Source organism: Oryctolagus cuniculus, chromosome 12, assembly GCF_964237555.1.
Source record: "Oryctolagus cuniculus chromosome 12, mOryCun1.1, whole genome shotgun sequence".
NCBI lineage: Eukaryota > Metazoa > Chordata > Mammalia > Lagomorpha > Leporidae > Oryctolagus > Oryctolagus cuniculus.
In genome coordinates, this window is record NC_091443.1 from 117951478 (window position 1) to 117972126 (window position 20649).

The following is a 20649-nucleotide window of genomic DNA, read 5'->3' on the forward strand; positions in this document are numbered from 1 at the left end:
CTCCAGACTGACTTCCATAGTGGCTTGACCAGTTTGCATTCCCACCAACAGTGGGTTAGTGTCCCTTTTTCCCCACATCCTCGCCAGCATCTGTTGTTGGTAGATTTCTGAATGTGAGCCATTCTAACCGGGGTGAGGTGAAACCTCATTGTGGTTTTGATTTGCATTTCCCTGATTGCTAGTGATCTTGAACATTTTTTCCTGTGCCTGTTGGCCATTTGGATTTCCTCTTTTGAAAAATGTCTATTGAGGTCCTTGGCCCATCTCTTAAGTGGGTTGTTGGTTTTGTTTTTGTGGAGTTTCTTGATCTCTTTGTAGATTCTGGTTATTAAGCCTTTATCTGTTGCATAGTTTGCAAATATTTTTTCCCATTCTGTCGGTTGTCTGTTCACTCTCCTGACTGTTTCTTTTGCAGTACAGAAACTTCTTAATTTGATGCAATCCCAATAGTTGATTTTGGCTTTGACTGCCTGTGCCTCCCGGGTCTTTTCCAGAAACTCTTTGCCTGCGCCAATATCTTGAAGGGTTTCTCCAATGTTCTCTAATAACTTGATGGTGTCAGGTCATAGATTTAGGTCTTTAATCCATGTTGAGTGGATTTCTGTGTAAGGCGTAAGGTAGGGGTCTTGCTTCATGATTCTGCACGTGGAAATCCATTTTTCCCAGCACCATTTATTGAATAGACTGTCCTTGCTCCAGGAATTAGTTTTAGATCCTTGACCAAATGTAAGTTGGCTGTAGAAGTTTGGGTTGGTTGCTGGTGTTTCAATTCTGTTCCATTGGTCTATCCATCTGTTTCTGTACCAGTACCATGCTGTTTTGATTACAACTGCCCTGTAGTATGTCCTGAAATCTGGTATTGTGATGCCTCCGGCTTTGTTTTTGTTGTACAAGATTGCTTTAGCTATTCGAGGTCTCTTGTGCTTCCATATAAATTTCAGCACCAATTTTTCCAGATCTGAGAAGAAGGTCTTCGGTATCTTGATTGGTATTGCATTCAATTTATAAATTGCTTTTGGGAGAATGGACATTTTGATGATATTGATTCTTCCAATCCATGAGCATGGAAGATTTTTCCATTTCTTGGTATCCTCTTCTACTTCTTTCTTTAAGGTTTTGTAATTTTCATCGTAGAGATCTTGAACGTCCTTGGTTAAGTTTATTCCAAGGTATTTGATTGTTTTTGTAGCTATTGTGAATGGGATTGATCTTAGAAGTTCTTCCTCAGCCATGGCATTGTCTGTGTATACAAAGGCTGTTGATTTTTGTGCATTGATTTTATACCCTGCTACTTTGCCAAAATCTTCTATGAGTTCCAATAGTCTCTTAGTAGAGTTCTTTGGGTCCCCTAAGTAAAGAATCATGTCATCTTCAAAGAGGGATAGTTTGAGTTCTTCCTTCCCAATTTGTATCCCTTTAATTTCTTTTTCTTGTCTGATGGCTCTGGCTAGAACTTCCAGAACTATATTGAATAGCAGTGGTGAGAGTGGGCATCCCTGTCTGGTACCAGATCTCAGTGGAAATGCTTCCAACTTTTCCCCATTCAATAGGATGTTGGCTGTGGGTTTTTCATAGATTGCTTTGATTGTATTGAGGAATGTTCCTTCAAAACCCAGTTTGCTTAGAGTTTTCATCATGAACGGGTGTTGTATTTTATCAAATGCTTTCTCGGCATCTATTGAGATAATCATATGGTTTTTCTTCTGCAGTCTGTTAATGTGGTGTATCACATTGATTGTCTTGTGCACATTAAACCATCCCTGCATACCAGGGATAAATCCCACTTGGTCTGGGTGGATGATCTTTCTGATGTGTTGTTGCATTCTATTGGCGAGAATTTTATTGAGGATTTTTGCATCTATGTTCATCAGGGATATTGGTTTGTAATTCTCTTTCAATGCTGCATCTTTTTCCAGCTTAGGAATTAAGGTGATGCTGGCTTCATAGAAAAAATGGGAGGATTCCCTCTTCCTCGATTGTTCTGAATAGTTTGAGAAGAATTGGAGTTAGTTCTTCTTTAAATGTCTGGTAGAATTCAGCAGTGAATCCATCTGGTCCTGGGCTTTTCTTTGTTGGGAGGGCCTTGATTACTGTTTCAATTTCTGTCTCAGTTATGGGTCTGTTTAGGTTTTCGATGTTTTCCTGGTTCAATTTAGGTAGGTTGCATGTGTCCAGGAATCTATCCATTTCTGATAGGTTTCCCCGTTTGCTGGCATACAAGTCCTTGTAGTAATTTCTGATGATTCTTTTTATTTCTGTGGTGTCTGTTGTTATGTTTCCTTTTTCATCTCTGATTTTATTGATTTGGGTCTTTTCTTTTTTTAGTTAGTTGGGCCAATGGAGTGTCAATTTTGTTTATTTTTTCAAAAAACCAGCTCCTCGTTTGGCTGATTTTTTGGAATGTTTTTCTTGATTCAATCCTGTTGATTTCTTCTCTGATTTTAATTATTTCTCTTCTCCTACTAGATTTGGGTCTGGTTTGCTGTAGGTTTTCTAGATCCTTGAGGTGAATTGAAAGCTCATCTATTTGGTGCCTTTCCAATTTCTTGATGTAGGCACCTATTGATATAAACTTTCCTCTTAACACTGCTTTTGCTGCGTCCCATAGTTTTGGTATGTTGTGCTGTTATCCTCATTTACTTCCAGAAAATTTTTGATTTCTCATTTAATTTCTTCTATGACCCATTGTTCATTAAGGAGCATGTTGTTCAATCTCCATGTGTTTGTGTTTGCTCTAGGGATTCCTGAGTTGCTAATTTCCCACTTCATTCCTTTATGGTCTGAGAAGCTGCATGGTATGATTCTAATTCTTTTGAATTTGCTGAGACTTGCTTTATGGCCTAGTATGTGGTCAATCCTAGAGAAGCTTCCATGTACTGCTGAGAAGAATGTAAAATCTTTAGCTGTAGGATTGAAAGTTCTGTATATATCTGTTAGATTCATTTGGGCTATAGTGTCATTTAAATCTACTGTATGCTTGTTGATCTTCTGTCCTATTGATCTGTCTATTTCTGAGAGTGGAGTATTGAAGTCCCCCAGTACTATTGTATTGGGGTCTAAGTCTCCCTTTAAGTCCGTTAACAAATCTTTTAGATAAACCGGTGCTCTGTAGTTAGGTGCATATACATTGATAATTGTTATATCTTCCTGTTGAATGGATCCCTTAATCATGATATAGTGTCCCTCTTTGTCTCTTAACAGTTTTTGTGGTAAAGTTTATGGTGTCTGATATTAAGATGGGTACGCCCGCTCTTTTTTCATTTCTGTTGGCATGGTATATATTTTTCCAGCCTTTCACTTTCAGTCTGTATGGATCTTTGTTGGAAAGATATGTTTCTTGTAAGCAGCAAATAGATGGGGTTTGTTCCTTAACCCAATCAGCCAATCTGTGTCTTTTAACTGGACAGTTCAGGCCATTCACGTTCAATGTGACTAATGATAAGTGGTAACTTTGCCCTGCCATTTGCCAAAGATAAGTTCTAATATATGCTTTGAATTCCCTGTGATCCTTTGCTGTGAGCTTTCCTTCCTTGGTTTCCTTCCTTTACCTTCTTTCATATTGATGACCGTGTTTATTTGTTTCTGTATGTAACACATCTTTAAGCATCTTTTGCAGGGCTAGACGAGTGGCAACAAATTTTTTCAATTTCTGTTTGCTATGAAAAGTCTTTATTTCACCTTCATTCACAAATGAGAGCTTTGCAGGAGATAATATTCTGGGCTGGCAGTTTTTCTCTCTTAGTACCTGGGCTATATCTCGCCATTCCCTCCTAGCTTGTAGAGTTTCTGATGAGAAGTCAGCTGTGAGTCTGATTGAAGATCCTCTGAGAGTAATCTGACGTTTCTCTCTTGCACATTTTAGGATCTTTTCTTTATGTTTCACTGTGGAGAGTTTAATTACCACGTGTCGTGGTGAGGATCTCTTTTGGTCATGCTTATTAGGGGTTCTGTGAGCTTCCTCTACTAGGATTTCTCTGTCCTTCTCCAAACTTGGGAAATTTTCTGCTAATATCTCACTAAAAAGGCCTTCTAATCCTTTCTCCCTCTCCATGCCTTTAGGAACTCCTAGAACTCGAATGTTGGGTTTTTTAATAGTATCCTGAAGATTCCTGACAATATGTTTTAGATTTCTAATTTCCTCTTCTTTTCTTTGGTCTGACTGTATCCTTTCCTGTTCTCTGTCTTCTAAGTCCGATATTCTCTCTTCTGCTTCACACATTCTGTTTGTAAGGCTCTCTATGGTGTTTTTCATTTGATCTATTGAATTCTTCACTTCAGTCACTATCCCAGTTTCCTGTTGTACTAGTTGTTTCGTTTCATTTTGATTCCTCCTTAATATTTCATTTTCATGAGAGAGATTTTCTATCTTGTCCATTAAGGATTTCTGTAGTTCAAGAATTTGTTTTTGAGAACTTCTTAATGTTCTTATCAATTTTTTGAGATCTGCTTCTTGCATTTCTTCTATGTCATCATCCTCATAATCTTGAATTGGGGTGTCTTTTTCATTTGAGGGCGTCATGGTGACTTCCTTGTTTTTATTACCTTGGTTTTTGCGTTTGTTATTTGGCATATTGGAGATATTTGGTTTCTTCACTGTGGTGCTTTTTCTTGTTATACTAAGACTCTAGATTAAGTGGACTATCTTTTTTTGATGGAGCCTTAGGGCTTGACATGGGTGTGGCCTGAGAGCTCTGTTTGGTGTGCCAAAGGTGACACTCCCAGGTTAGGTGTGGTAAACCTCTCTCTCTCTCTCTTTCTTTTTTTTTATTCAAAATGGAAGTTATTCTGCACAGCTGAATGAAGTTGGAGGTAGTTAGCAGGCAAATGATATACCCACAGGAGCCAGAGATTGGAAGCTCTTTCCCAAGGACCACACAGGGAATCTGTTCTGCCCTCAGAGTGGGCTCAAATTCTCCTTCAGTCTCCCACTGGGTTGCCAAAGTTACGGAATTGTAGCATCTCTGGAGAGTGCTCACGTGAATTCCATGAGTTCTCTCCCCCACCGTCTCTTTTTTCACAGTCTCAGTTCAGTAGCACCACAAATTTACTAGGTCCTAATCTCCTGTTAATTCGCCCCGCCCAGAGTCAGGTTTTTCTGCTAGGCTCAGGGCCGATGCAGACCTGAGGTCGCTCTGCTTATGACGTATGTCCAAGATGGTGCCTGCTCTTTGTCTTGCTCGCCCTTGAGAGGTGAGCGGAGAGAGAGAAACCCGTGTCCGTACCAGTCATCCTTTTTTTCTTTTTCCTCTCTCTCTCTTCCAGTTAGCCTGGTGAAGTTCCCCCCCCCCCCGTGGGTCATTCCCTTTAGTCTCCTCTCTCCACTTGCCTGCCGGTGTCTCAGGCTATTGAGGTTCGGCTCACCTCGCGTTCCAGCGCTGGTGTGTTGAGTCTGCTGCTGGTGTCCCGAACTGTGGGCTCCCACGCCCTCCACGCAGGTCCGCTCCCCTTCCAGCGCCAATGTGTGGACTCGGAGCCCTGGACGTCCCAAGTCTCCCTGCTGTTTTCTGTGTGGCATGCACTCCCCTTCGAGCACTGGTGCGCAGAGCCTGCGGCTTGTGCGGCTCGGTCCCGCTGCTCGGCTTCCGCGGCTCGGTCCCACGGCTCAGCTTCCGCGCGGTGGGCGACCTTGTTCTCCCAGTAGGTCCTCCAATTCACGGCCACTCAATCCAGAAGAGTTTCCTCTGCAATTTTTTCCTGGTTCTTTTTTCTGAGGCTACCGTAACTCCCCTTTTATTAAACTAAATTTTCCCAGACTATTGGTGCGCGCCCTCACTATTCCGCCATCTTGGCTCCCTAGAATGGTATTTTCAAAGTCAGGATAATTCCTTTATTATTGCAAGATAATTACCATATGCCTTCAATCTTCCTTTAAATCTCAATTATCTCCTGTACCAACCTCTGTGAATAAGAATTATCCCAAACTTTTACCTGAAGTTTAAAAAATAATCTTGAAATTTAGATGATTCTAAGAAGGAAGAAAATATTTCTATTGTTTCATGAATTTCTAATAGCTCCAATATATCAAAAAGATATGCTAGGGCAGAGAAAAAATGCATTATTACCTTTCTCTTAAGTTAGACATGTTCTATCCTTTACGGGTGAACAATTATGGTATAAAATGTTAAGGGATATGTACAAAATGCAATGCAAGAGCTGACCAGATCAGAAACCTTGCAGTTTAATGTCAATTTTGCTAGATAAGGGAAAAAAATTCAGTCATTCCAGGTTATCTTACTCCAACTAAAAATACTGTGGAGGCTGGTGCCATGGCTCACTAGGCTAATCCTCCACCTGTGGCACCGGTACTCCAGGTGCTAGTCCTGGTTGGGGTGCCAGTTCTGTCCTGGTGGCTCCTCTTGTAGTCCAGCTCTCTGCTGTGGCCTGGGAAGGCAGTGGAGGATGGCCCAAGTGCTTGGGCCCTGCTCCCACATGGGAGACCAGGAAGAAGCACCTGGCTCCTGGCTTCAGTTTGGCTCATTTGGTAGCAGCCATTTGGGGGCTGAACCAATGGAAGGAAGACCTTTCTCTCTGTCTCTCTCTCACTGTCTAACTCTGCCTGTCAAAAAAAAATACTGTGGTGGAAAGAGACTATATAGATTTTAAAATTATTTTTGATCAAAATCATTTTGCATTGCCAATTTTTATCTAGTGTACAACTGGATTTTCATATAACGTATTTCAGTAATTGCTCTATAAATAAATTTTATTTAATATTTGTATATAGTGAGGCTGACACTATGCCATAATGGCTTAAAGTGCCACCTGACATGTTGGCATCCCATATAGCTGCCTGTTTGTGTTCTATCTGTTCCAATTCCAATCCAACTCCCTACTAATGTGCCTGGAAATGATGCCCCAAGTGCTTCAGCCCCTTCCTCCCATATAGGAGACCCAGGACAAACTCATGGCTCCTCGCTTCAGCCTGCCTGAACCCTGACCATTGTAGTAATTTGGGGATTGAACCACTGAATGGGAGATCTCTCTTCTGTCTGTCTCTGTCTCTCCTCTCTCTGCAAGTCTGCTTTTCCAATCAACATTTTTTTAAAAGGTGTATATAGTGTCACAATATTTTACATCGTTTATTCTTGTGTAGCTTCTTTCATAGGCAGATGCCAATAGTTCCATAAGAGTCCACAGAAATGACTAACACAAAATATGCCAACAAACTGGAAAATCTGGAAGAAATGGATAGCTGTCTGGAAACATACCATCTACCCAAACTGAGACATAAAGACATAGAAAAGCTAAGCAGACCAAAAACCAAGATGAAGACTGAATCAGTAATAAAAACCCTCCCAACAAGAAAAGCCCAGCACCAAATGACTTCACTGTTCAATTCTACCAGACTTCTAAAGAATTAATTGTATTCTGCTCAAACTATTCAAAACAACTGAAAGGGAGGGAATCCTCCCCAACTCCTATGAGGCCAGAATCATCTTAATTTCAAGTAACTCAACAACAAAACAAAGAAACCAGTTAATAAATGTGCAAAGGACTTGAATAGGCTTTTTTTTAAAGATAAAATTCAAATGGCCAACAAATACATGAAAAAATGCTCAGAATCACTAGCCATCATGGAAACGTGAATTAAAAACCAGAATGAAGTTTCCCCTCATCCCAGCTAGAATAGCAACCACATAGAAATCAACAAAACATAAATGCTGGTTAGGATGTTGGGAAAATGTTCCCTAATATACAATTTTTGGGAACATAAACTAGTATGGACATTGTGGAAGACACAATGGAGATTCCTCAGAATCTGAAAATAGATCTACTATATGACTAGCAATCCCACTTATGGGAATTTATCCAAATGAAATGAAATCAGCATATGGAAAAATTTATGTGTACCCAAAAGTTTATTTCGGCTCAATTCACAATAGCTTAGTTATGGAATCAACCAATGCTGGATAAACAAAGTATTGTATATATACATAATGGAATACTAATCAGCAATAAAAAAGGAATGAAATCTTACTTTTATGAAAGATTTGGAACAGGTTTTTAACACTTTTATTTTTAAAGATTTATTTATTTGCTCTTTTTTTAAAGATTTATTTTATTTACTTGAAAGACAGAGTCACAGAGAAAAATAGAGACAGAGGTTGTACATCTGCTGGTTCACTCTCCAGATGGCCACAATGGCTAGAGCTGTGCCGATCCAAAGCCAGGAGCCAGGAGCTTCTTCCAGATCTCCCATGTGGGTACAGGGGCCCAAGCACTTGGGCCATCTTCTATTGCTTTCCCAGGCAATAGCACAGAGCTGGATTGGAAGAGGAGCAGCCAGGACTACAATGGGCACCTATATGGGATGCTGGCACTTCAGGCCAGGACTTTAACCCACTGTGCTACAGTGCCGGCCCCAGGATTTATTTATTTATGAGACAGAAAGAGCTACAGAGAGAAAGAAGAGACACACAGAGAGATCTTCCATCTATTGTTTCACTTCCCAGATGGCTACATATCTGAGACTGGGACAGGCTGAAGCTAGCATCCAAAAGATTCTTATGGGTCTCCCACAGGGTAGCAGGGGCCCAGAGACATGGACCATTTTCCATTATTTTGGAAATATATTTTAAAAATAATTACATAATATTTATTTTAAATAAGTTCACACAATGCCTAGATATAAAATGCATTGTATTCTTCTGTCAGATTATAACTTCCTCACACACACAAACAGCACCTTGCTTATAGCATGGGATTAAGGTAATCACAAGATCTCTGGCATGATTTGCCCACCTTCAGTCTCCAACCTTCAATGCCACTGCAGAGAGCTCTTTCTTAAAAGGTAAATCTTATCCAGTCACATACTGCTTTACAATTCCATCAATAGCATTTAGATTAAAATACAAATTCCTGAGTTTGGCATACTAGATCCTCTAATATCTTACTCTTTCTAATCTATCTCCTATTTTCATAGAACTATGTGGCTTGAGCTATGCTGAACCGTATGTACATGGATTGTGTACTTCATTCTGCTGTCCTGAGGTGTGGGACTATATGGCCCACTTTGCACAGTGTGTCCATCTTTTTCTTAGTGAATTGCACTTCATTCTTAAAGACCAGTCTAGACATTACTTTCTTCTAAGAAGCCTTTCCTGACCGGAGACTAGTTAGGGTGACTCTTTTGTACACTAAGAGCAAAAAGATGTTTGAATACTTATCATAAGATAACATCAGTTTTGAAGCCTCCAAGAGGATTATTTTCTTGCTCAGTGGCCTCAGCAGATGGCATATGGCAGTAATTAAGGCATGTTAAATAAATCATATAAAGAATCGAGATATCAAGGATTAGAACTGCAAATACACAATAAAACACTTTCAACTAAACCTTACATGGTAGACTATGAAAAATATCTGAAAGGAAATAAGCTACAGAACTATCTAAATGTTTACGTAAATTATCTTTAAGTTTTTGTTTTTTATTCTTAAGCATAGTTTCTGTAGGTAAAAACAAACATAAGGTGATTTTTTTGAAAATTAATTAAAGATGAAACAAGAGAATAACTACAAATTTTAGTAAATAGAATACAGCACTTTGATAAAACAGAGGCCATAGAAATTAATGTACAATGCAATCATATTTATGCACATAACATGAAGCAAATTACTTAAATTCACTACTTCTCAGTTAGATGCTATTCTTCTAATCCTAACTTCTATGAAAGTAGCAAACAAGTAGGAAACTAGTTAGAATAGTAAAATATTACAAATATCTACACACATACTATTATGAACTATGATCTTGAGCAAGAAATATTGCTGCCAATTTTGAAAGCATTTCAGATAATGCTTAATTTCCAGAATTAAGTACTATTAAATAGAAAGAGGAAATAAAACATCTATAAGGAGCACAACTATGTGATTCTACCTGAAAATGATCTCATTATAGTTGGATATCTATAAATTTCAAATGGTGAAAATACTAGAAAGGGGATTATAAAAAAGAACACCTCTGGATCTCCAGAGCACTTTTCAATGAGGTGCAGAGTTGACTAGACATAGTAAATAAGGTTAATGCCAAAATTTCACTTTAATAGGTTATTTTCCAAGCAGAAAGGGATTCTGTAAACAGTTAAAAGTGAACACACACACACACACACACACCTGTTTATAAATTCTATGTAGGGTTGTCATATGGCTAACCCACTGTAGGGGACTATGTAGAACCTGAGATCCGTTGTTGGAGGATGTCCAAACATCAGTCAGTATAGGTCACATCATCTATTTAAACCAATTCTCTGGAGATAAATGTGTTGAAAATAGTGTCTCATCTTTGATAGTGCAGTCCTCTATGAGGACTTTCTTTGTCTATCTCTCCTGAGAACAAATCTCTAAATCTTCTGTTAGAATGAAGAATCAGCAATCATGTTGTTGAATAAGGTTGTTGAAAGGAATAAGAGTTTATGCTCCTTAAATCCAAGCACTCACCACAGCCCTCACAAATTTGGATCAAACATTCTAAATTAATTATAGAATTCTGTTTAGCTGTTCCTCCCAACATCCAAAACTATTAACATCTCCTGACTTCTGTTTGTTTCTTTCCTCTTCTCTCTGCTCCAGCACAATATGGCTTCTTAAATGTCCTAATGCTAATCTCTACAGGTATAGGGGAGGTAGCTAGAGGAAATGCACTTATTTATCCCAATTCATTTAACCTAAGGGTATAGTATTTTTATTTTTATGTTTTACAATTGTTATAACTTAAAATATTAATTATATATTTAGTAGTGTTCTACCAAAGCTAATGAAATTAAATACAGACTTCTGTTAGAAATTTCCCATTTCTTCTTCCAGCATCAGTGAAATGGTGTCAGGCTTCAAAGATGGAGGCTGGGTAAAGAAGAGGAAAGAAAACAGAAAAAAGAAAGAAAACAGAGTCTTTGAATAATTTGTTCCATATTTATTTATTCTTTCAAAAATATACCTACATCTTATGCTTCCAAATATGTATATTTGGCACGACTTGTTATGATATAATGATTTTTCTATCCATTGCTGGAATCTTTATAATTAAATATGCCATTTAAGAAAACTTGAAAAAAGTATTTTTCTTTTCTTTAGGTTTAAAGATTTATTTATTTGAAAGGCAGAGTTACAGAAGGAGAAGAAGGAGAAGGAAAAGAGAGAGAGAGCATGCTCCCATCTGCTGATTCACTTCCTAGATGACTGTAACACCCAAGGCTGGGCCAGGCTTAAGCTAAGAGCCAGGAACTTCTGGGTGCCACATGGGTGGCAGGGTCCCATGAACTTGGGTCATCTTCTGCTGCTTTCTAGATGCATTGTCAGGGATCTGGATCAGAAGTGGGGCAGCAGAGGCACAAACCAGCATCCATATAGGATGATGGCATTGCAGCTGGTGGCTTAACTAGCTATACCAAATGCCAGCTCCTCAATTTTATTTTTAAAAAATAGTTAAATATCCCATTGGTTCTAATGTATGGTAATATTAAGTAGGAACAGCATAGAATACCTAATGATTTCCAGAATTTACAAAGCTGAGAAAATTTTGATTGATGTAATTAAAAGTTTTTCTATGAGACTTCCAAGAAAACATGAGAAAAGCTCCATTTTATTACACACTAATTTTTCCATATTAGGTATGACACTTTCCTGAATTTGATAAATAATGAAATACTTTCTCTGAGATTTTGAGTACGGAAATTAAAACAAATATTATTTCATCATTAAATGTCTTCAATTTAAAAAAGTTGTAATAGTATATAATTATTATCACTTAGTTTGCCAAATAGTTAAATCAAAGTGATAAAAGTGTAAATATCTTCAATATTGAATATAACTTATCTATGAGCTCTGAAAGAAATCCTATTTTTTTCAATTTAAAAATATCCTAATATACTATAATTCATTGGGAAATTATTCTGTTGAGTATTCTTACCTAATACTGCCTTAAATGGTAATCGTATGGTCACTGTAAAAAACAAACCATTATCATTATTGATAGAACACAGAAAAAGCCTTTAAAATATCATCACTTAAAACATTATAAGACCTAAAATATGATATAACATCTTATCTTAAAACCCAATTGAATTAATACGATTCAAAATTTTCAAATATTCAGATGTTTCATACTGCCACGTAAATAACCAAATTAATTGGCATGTTTATGTGGTGCTGGCATCACAGGCAGTGGTTGAACATGTTGAGCCACAATGTCAGCTCCAAACTGCAAATAATTTTCTTTATATTGAACCCTGGAAATGATTAAGAATCTGTTAGTTCTCACTCTGTCTCTCCTTCTCTCTGTCAGCCTCCTTTCAACTAAATAAATCTCTAAGGAAAATGAGATCAGTGCTGTGGTACACATGTGGTGAGCTACTACCTCTAAGTCTCAGCTACTCCACTTCTATTCCAGCTCCCTGCTAATGTGCCTGGGGAAGCAGTGGAAAATGACTTAAATACTTTTGCTCCTATCACCCCATGGGTGACCCAGATCATTGAGTTTCTGGCTCCTGCTTTCAGTCTGGCTCAACCTAACTGTTGCAGCCATTTGAGGATGGATGGATGATGGATGATCAGTTTTTCTCTCTCCCTTCCTCCCTCCCCATCATTCTGCTATTCAAATAGATAGAATAAAACTTTTTATTTTTAATTTTATGAGAGAGAGAGACAGAGAGAGAGAGAGAGAGACAGAGAGAGAGACTCCATCTACTGGTTCATTACCCAAATAGCTTCAATGGACAGAGCTGGGCCTGTCTGAAGCTAGGAGCCAGCAGCTTCTTCTGTGCACAGGGGACCAAGTACATTATTTACAGAAATAAACTAGGCAATAAGCTTTAAAATGCAAACTGACATTAAGAAGTCTAATATGAAATTTATATGTTCATGAAAATACTCTAAATTTTCTTACCATTAACTTTATACTCAATAAAATATTTTGACCTCATATTAAAAATAAATGTATAAATGTTATTATTTTTTTGTTTTGTTTTGTTTTCTTTTTTAACTTTTATTTGATGAATATAAATTTCCAAAGTACAGAATATGGATGACAATGGCTTCCCCCCCCAACGTCCCTCCAACCCGCAACCCTCCCCTTATCCACTCCCTCTCCCCTTCCATTCATGTCAAGATTCATTTTCGATTCTCTTTATATACAGAAGATCAGTTTAGCATACATTAAGTAAAGATTTCAACAGTTTGCTCCCACACAGAAACATAAAGTGAAAAATACTGTTTGAGTACTAGTTATAGCATTAAATCTCAATGTACAGCACACTAAGGACAAAGATCCTACATGAGGAGTAAGTGCACAGTGACTCCTGTTGTTGACTTAACAAATTGACACTCTTGTTTATGGCATCAGTAATCACCCTAGGCTCTTGTCATGAGCTGCCAAGGCTATGGAAGCCCCCTGAGTTCACTGACTCTGATCATATTTAGACAAGGCCATGGTCAAAGTGGAAGTTCTCTCCTCCCTTCAGAGAAAGGTACCTCCTTCTTTGATGACCCATTCTTTCCACTGGGATCTCACTCGTGGAGATCTTTCATTTAGGTTTTCTTTCTTTTTTTTTCCCCCAGAGTGTCTTGGCTTTCCATGCCTGAAATACTCTCATGGGCATTTCAGCCGGATCCACATGCCTTAAGGGCTGATTATGAGGCCAGAGTGCTGTTAGGACATTTGCCATTCTATGGGTCTGCTGTGTATCTCACTTCCCATGTTGGACCATTCTCTCCCTTTTTGATTCTATCAGCTAGTATTTGCAGACACTATTCTTGTTTATGTGATCCCTTTGGTTCTTAGTCCTATCATTATGATCAATTGTGAACAGAAAGTGATCACTGGGACTAGTGAGATGGCATTGGTACATGCCACCTCGATGGGATTGAATTCGAATCCCCGGTATGTTTCTAACTCTACTGTTTGAGGTAAGTCAGCTTGAGCATGTCCCAAATTGCACATCTCTTCCCTCTCTTATTCCCACTCTTATATTTAACAGTGATCACTTTTCAGTTAAGTTTCAGCACTTAAGAAGAATTGTGTATTGCTGTATTATAAGATCCCTCTAATTCTAAATGCCTGTGACTCTTAAATCATTAGCATTTATTGACTTCTTTTCACCTAAGAAAGCATCATAATTCACACTTACTTGACTTTTATGTATCAATATATGCTTTTGCAAGAGTCATATAATGTATGTAGGGTATATACCTTGCTTCCAGTAAAGTTGCCATGCTCAGTCCTGTAAGCTGTGAACAAGACAGTTTCAGTTCTTCAGCATTACACACAACTGTAAATTCCAGCAGCGTAACAGAAGTATTATCAGTATATACAAAGGAAGATAGAGATTTACAAAATTTTTAGAAAGGCATTAGTATAGTAAATAAATATATTTCTTTCTAAAGTTATAACATTTGAATATTTAGAACAGGAAAACTAAACAAGTCCTTGCCAATAATAACCTATATTGGGGCCCATATAGAACTCATTTTCCATCTTATGATACTAAAAGAATTGGGGTTATAAGGAAAAAATGAAGTCACACATGCAGAAATTTTAACCAAAACAGAATATAGATAGTGTATTTGTGTCATCTATAATCAAACACATAAGAACATACTATATTCCAGTAAATGATTTCTGAATATTTTTAAGTTTTATTGATGAGGGAATTTCCTTTTCATTGTACAGCAGTTATTCCCCTTTCCATAAAAGTGAAAATGATATTTCTCTTTCTTTTAAGATTTATTCTATTTATTTGAAAGACAGGGACACAGAGAGAGGTAGAGACAGAGAGAGAGGTCTTCCATCCATTGGCTCACTCCCCAGATGACCACAATGGCCAGAGCTGTGCCAATCCAAAGCCAGGAGACAGGAGCCTCCTATGGGTCTCCCATGTGGGTACAGGGGCCTAAGGACTTGGACCATCCTCCACTGCCATCTCAGGCCACAGCAGAGAGCTGGATCAGAAGAAGAGAAGCTGGGACTAGAACCTATGCCTATATGGGATGTCGGTGCTCCAGGCCAGGGTGTCAACCCATTGAGCCACAGCGCCAACCCCCAAAATGATGTTTCTTTAAATTAAAAGAAATGGATGAAGTAATTCTGTAAAATATGTGAATTTTAATTGATCTATCAGAATTTATTTATATACAGACACACAGAAAATGAGTGCTTTTACATCTTATCATACAGATCATGATAGTACAGCATCTGATATACTGTGCAGAAGATTCTACAGTTACTTACAGTCCCAGTAACTTTACATATGGAATAATCTGCTTGTTTAGAGAATTTCCCAGAATCTTTTACCTACACAGCATTTAACATTAGCTTCTTGAACCCCTCCACTTTTCGTCTTACTTACTCTGAGTCCCAATCAATACAGGAAAATGGCTGTGGAATCACTCTTTTGCTGAGTAATGGGAAGATGAAGAAATTAATGAGGAAAGAGAATTGTACAGCAAAGACCAAGACAAACCACAGGAGGTCAGGAAAGTCATCTGACCAAGTGAACTACATGCTCTGTCTTTTAATGCTTTTCTTTTCTTGCTTAAAAAGAGATCAGGGCTATTGCTATCTTTGATAACTAAGGAGAAGATAACCACAATGCTCAAGAAAAGTGAGTCAATAAGACACCAGAGCTAAGAAAAAATCCCAGAAAATAAAAATTAGAAAAAATCACCATGCACTCCCTTCACAGTTCCTGAAATAACAATGAAATAGAGCAAATATAAAATTAGAATATAAGGCCGGCACTGCGGCTCAATAGGCTAATTCTCCACCTGTGGTGCCAGCACACGGGGATCTAGTTCCGGTCCAGGAACTGGATTTCTGTCCCGGTTGCACCTCTTCCAGTCCAGTTCTCTGCTGTGGCCCGGGAGTGCAGTGGAGGATCGCCCAAGCCCTTGGGCCCTGCACCTGCATGGGAGACCAGGAGAAGCACCTCTCCTGGCTTCGGATCAGTGTGGTGCACCGGCCGCAGTGCGCTGGCTGCGGCGGCTGTTGGAGGGTGAACCAACGGCAAAAAGGAAGTCCTTTCTGTCTGTCTCTCTCTCTCACACTGTCCACTCTGCCTGTAAAACAAACAAACAAAAACAAACAAAAAATTAGAATATAAAAAAACCTCATGGCAGTGTAAGGAATTTTAACCTTTTTTTTCCCGTTTTTAAAATATAACATTTATTGCTTTAGATGGTTTGATACAGAACAGCTTTCTTTTCATTCTGAATCTGGAAGTTCTATACAACTGAATACAAAGAGGAACAAAAAGTACCAAAACCAAACTTGTGATTCTCTGTTCATGTGGCATAAACCAATTTTGTACATAACGTGTAGCAGCAGTTTTTTAAGTTCCCTTTAGAAAAATATGAATTCTACACATTTATTATTGTTTCCTGTTTAATGCATGGGCTGAAATCAATAGGATCAACTTCCTTCTTGAAGAGAGAGGGGAGAGGAAAGAGACGAACGTCTGACGAATCTTTCTGAACGGGCAACCGAGCTGCGTGCGAGACCGCCCTGGGGGCTTCGCTCTCACAGCCAGGCGCTTCCTCCTGTAGTGATTGACTCTCAGCATCGTGTCCATTAATCAGAGAGAAAAAAAACAAAAAACAAAAAACAAACAAACAAACAAACAAAAAAAAAAAAACCTTGCACCTCAAAAAACTTTTCAGAAGATCCATATATATACACACACACATATATATATATTTTTTTTTTTTTTTTGTAAAAGCCTTGAGAGAAGGAGAGAGAGAATAATCAAACAAAATGTATGGAAACAAATTAGCTGGACATGCAAAGTAAGCTACGATTCACCCAGAGTTTAAACAAATCACAAACTTCACAGTTTAATACTCGGGGAGGGGACGAGAACAACGAACAAGTAATACATCTCTCAACCTCACTAATAAAATGTGGCAAGACCTTACTACGGGGGCGGAGGCACAAATCAAGGCTAAATAAAGCTTTAACTCCATAGCGATTACTGCGGCGGCAGCCCCGGCCCCGCGGCTTGCTGGGAGCGATTCCTGCTACATCTCACCGCGGCCTGGTTAGTCACGGCTCCTCCCCACAGCACTGCGGGTCTGGCGTGGAGAGTTGGAGAGAGAGACAGAACACAAGGAACCCCAAATAACAACGAAAAGAAAAACTGTAGTAACAATAGAGAGAGACCACATGGGCTGCGGGAACTGGTTTCACCTAAACAGACCAAGGGGCCAGCGGCTGTCACCTGCACTTGCCTCCACGGAAAATGGAAGCCCGTTCGGGAACTGGCTCGTGCCTCCACGTTACAGGTCAAAGCCAGCTCTGCCTCCCTTGTTAGCCTTCTGCACGCCCAGACTATGCTTTCCATCCTCTAAGTGTCTCCACCTCCCTCAGGGCCCCTGCCACCAGACCAACCCGTGAGCAAGGGGGAGAGGGACACGCGTGCTTTCACGTGCATGGACACAAGCACAGGAGGGGCGCCTGGAACCAGGAGGGGCTGGAGGGGGCGGGCAGGAGGCAGCATATATATATAACATAAGTGATTAAAAATATCTAAACAGAGAAGACAGTTAATTTTTTTAGAAATCAGAAGAGAGAAACACTATTTAAAAATTACTGTGGCAACACACAAAAGGGATGGAAAATTGTTACCTCAACTAGCATAGTGACACTGAGAGTATAAAAGGGGGAAATACGACCTACAGAGAAAAGGTGGGTCAGTTTTATTTATTTATTTATTATTTTTTTGACAGGCAGAGTGGACAGTGAGAGAGAGACAGAGAGAAACGTCTTCCTTTGCCGTTGGTCCACCCTCCAATGGCTGCCGAAGCCAGCGCGCTGCAGCTGGCGCACCGTGCTGATCCGAAGGCAGGAGCCAGGAGCTTATCCTGGTCTCCCATGGGGTGCAGGGCCCAAGCACTTGGGCCATCCTCCACTGCACTCCAGGGCCACAGCAGAGAGCTGGCCTGGAAGAGGGGCAACTGGGACAGAATCCGGCGCCCCGACTGGGACTAGAACCCAGTGTGCCGGCACCGCAAGGTGGCGGATTAGCCTATTGAGCCATGGTGCCTGCCAAGGGTCAGTTTTAACAGTTCAAAAAAAGGGATCATAAAGAACAGGAATGAAATTAACTGAAACGATGAGTAGAGAAAAGTTTGGGAGAAAAAAGCATGGTTTGTTGATATATATTAATGAAAGAATTACACATAAACTCCAGCAAATAATAGGACATGGATAATTAAAACCAGAGTTATATCCAAACTCAGAGCAAGCAGAAACATTCCACTTTCATACGTTCATGCTTAAAATCCCCATAAATGCTACATCATTATCATTCAAGGTTTCATGACATTTCAATACAAATTAACATATTTGCAGTCTAAGATGTGTACTTCTCCTATATTTCTGACATTAGGATGTGCTAGCAAATGGTGGCATGCCATCATTGATAGGCTTTTGATTTTTTGTATTTGAAACAATAATTGTATATTTTACTATGATGAAATCATGAAATCAATAAAACTGCTATCCCTGAAGCATACTAATCTTTTAGTTTAAAAATATTTGCACTTTTCAGTTAATGCCAATTCTGATATTTCTTTTAACCAAGACAAAGGAAGATGATCAGCTACCACAAGAACATGACAAACAAAATCTACCTTTTGAAATCCTAAAAAGAATGAAAGCAAGCATCATCATATTATTTTATAACATTAAACCCAGTAAAAAAAGGTCAGAATAATGACAACATAACAGAGATTTATGATTATATTCTAAATGCTGGAATGGCAACTTTGATAAGTAGTAATTACATGAAAATATTTCTACCTCTTAGGCAAAAAACTGAAAAAAAAAAACACTGAAATGCTGTGGTTCACACTGAAGCTATCAAATCATTTTAGTCTGGAAGGCTACTACAGTGACTGATTTGCTTACAATTTCCCATTGTTAGAGGAACACATTTCAAACTAAAATGAAAAGTCAAATATCAGCATACATACATATATGCAGACACACACACACACACACACAATGTATATTTGGGGGAAGGCTTCAGGCTTTCTTAAAATTCATTATCTAATAGTGCTTTAAAAATTCTTAGATTTTTTTAATTTAAAACCAACATTCCTGGTTTTAAGCGTTGTTAATAGCCTAAAAATATGTTCCTGATCCAAGCTCAAAATAATAACAGAAATAGATAGGAAAATAATACAAACAATAAAAAGCAGAAAAAGGGTAATAGTTTAAGATGAAATAAAAAATGTAGTACAGGAAAGATGGCGGAATAGGAAGGGAGCACACTGATAGTCCGGGTAGAGACAGTTTAATAAAAGTGGAGATACTGCAGATTCAAGGAAGAGTAGGGGAGGAAACAGCAGAAGAAACTCTTCCGGAATGTGTGATTCACAGTGGACCTGCATGGAGAGCGTGGGAGCCCACAGTTCGGGACACCAGCGGCAGACTCAACAGACCAGCGCTGGAATGTGAGGTGAGCTGAACCTCAATAGCCCGAGACACTGGCAGGCAAGCGGGGAGAGGAGACTAGAGGGAACGACCCCTGGAGGGGAAAGGTTCACCAGGCTAACTGGAAGAGAGAGAGAGAAAAAAAAAAGGTGACTGGTATGGACACGGGTTTCTCTCTCTCCGCTCACCTCTCAAGGGCGAGCAAGACAAAGAGCAGGCGCCATCTTGGACATACGTCATAAGCAGAGCGACCTCAGGTCTGCACCAGCCCTGAGCCTAGCAGAAAAACCTGACTCTGGGTGGGGCGAATTAACAGGAGATTAGGACCTAGTAAATTTGTGGTGCTACTGAACTGAGACTGTGAAGAAAGAGACGGTGGGGGAGAGAACCCACAAAATTCACATGACTACTCTCCAGAGACGCTACAATTCCGTAACTTTGGCAACCCAGTGGGAGACTGAAGGAGAATCTGAGCCCACTCTGAGGGCAGAACAGATTCCCTGTGTGGTCCTTGGGAAAGAGCTTCCAATCTCTGGCTCCTGTGGGTATATCATTTGCCTGCTAACTACCTCCAACTTCGTTCAGCTGTGTGGAATTACTTCCCTTTTGAATCAAAAAAAGAAAGAGAGAGAGAGAGAGATCTACCACGCCTAACCTGGGAGTGTCACCTTTGGCACACCAAACAGAGCTCTCAGGCCACACCCATCTCAAGCCCTAAGGCTCCATCAAAAACAGACAGTCCACTTAATCTAGAGTCATAGTATAACAAGAAAAAGCACCACAGTGAAGAAACCAAATATCTCCAATATGCCAAATAACAAACGCAAAAACTGAGGTAATAAAAACAAGGAAGTCACCATGAAGCCCTCAAATGAAAAAGACACCCCAATTCAAGATTATGAAGATGATGAGTTAGAAGAAATGCAAGAAGCAGATCTCAAAAAAATTGATAAGAACATTAAGAAGTTCTCAAAAACAAATTCTTGAACTACAGAAATCCTTAATGGACAAGATAGAAAATCTCTCTCATGAAAATGAAATATTAAGGAGGAATCAAAATGAAACAAAACAACTAGTACAACAGGAAACTGGGATAGTGATGAGAAATCATAATGAAGTGAAGAATTCAATAGATCAAATGAAAAACACAATAGAGAGCCCTACGAACAGAATGGGTGAAGCAGAAGAGAGAATATCGGACTTAGAAGACAGAGAACAGGAAAGGATAC

At 39.2% G+C, this 20649-nt stretch overlaps 1 pseudogene; it reads left to right on the forward strand.

Moving 5' to 3' along the window:
- The window catches only part of LOC138844824 (inducible T-cell costimulator pseudogene), a 36457-nt pseudogene extending 25330 nt beyond the window's left edge, over window positions 1–11127 (forward strand).
- Window positions 11128–20649: the final 9522 nt, after the last annotated feature.